Source organism: Bison bison, unplaced genomic scaffold, assembly GCF_000754665.1.
Source record: "Bison bison bison isolate TAMUID 2011002044 unplaced genomic scaffold, Bison_UMD1.0 scf7180017864093, whole genome shotgun sequence".
In the NCBI taxonomy this organism is placed as follows: domain Eukaryota; kingdom Metazoa; phylum Chordata; class Mammalia; order Artiodactyla; family Bovidae; genus Bison; species Bison bison.
This window is the reverse complement of record NW_011494665.1, coordinates 2,790,119-2,791,212: the sequence shown is the minus strand read 5'-3', so window position 1 is coordinate 2,791,212 and position 1,094 is coordinate 2,790,119.

Sequence of the window (1,094 nt, the reverse complement as noted above, 5' to 3'; positions counted from 1 at the left end):
AGACCTGGGCCTTTATTTCTGCCCATGGCTCCACCTCTTGTTCCTAATATGGTGTTCCCAGCCCCATCATTGTTCTCAGGGGAACACAGGGTGAGACACTTTGATGGACTGACATCACCAGCAAAGAAAAATTAGGGAACAGCTGAGGCTGATTTTAGACAATGGAAAGTGGGGGAGGGAAAAGGTTCTCCCTGACCCTGAAACTTTCCACTCACGCTGGGCAGCTCCATGCATATTTTAAAAGAGCAAGGAAGGGGGAGGGGTAGGACACTGAAATAGAGAAGGGTACTTTGGCAATTCTAGAATGGTAGTTTTCACCCAAAGCGTGACTAGTTTTCCTGGTTTGCCCTTCAGCTTTCCCCTGACTCTCACCCAGACTGTGTTGGATACTAATCAAATTCCACTGGTTGAGTTTTACGTTTTGATTCCTGGTATTTAGGGAGCCTGAGCAACAGTGAAGAGGGGAGATCACCCATGATCCTTGACAATTCCCCAGATCCCCAGATCAAGTTACTGTGCTATTTTGAGAGTCTCTAATGGGCAGGGAGACATTATTCCTCCCCACTTAAGAACCAGGGGGACGGAGTAAGAGCGTAGGGTTGGGGTTTGGATGGCCATCCCAGAGTTTCAGGCCAGTGGGCAGGGAAAGAAAAGTGGGAGACAGAGTAATCCAGATAGGATCACGTCCTCCGTTTCCCCATAGTGATCTTTAAATAGAACTTTTATACCCACATAGACCAAGGTCTTGTTGCTCTCTACTCTTCTCACCCTCTGCTCCCTTCTTCACTGCCCCTAGTCATCATCATCATCATCATTACCAGCTCTGTTCTCCCTGGCTTAGCTCCAGGCTCTGTTCATTCCACTTGGAGCCTTGCTACTGACAGGTGGTAGTTGATCCCTGACCTGGGCACCATACAATCTGAGAATATGCCAGAGAGAGGTGGGCACTGTTCAAGGTGACCCGGACTACCAGGGAAAAATATAAATGGTGCTCATTAGTCATTATGTCAAAGATAGATGGGTGGTGTTGATACTAGGCTCCAATAATGGGGTGACTGAAACACCTGCTTCTCATCACTAGAGGTAAAGACACA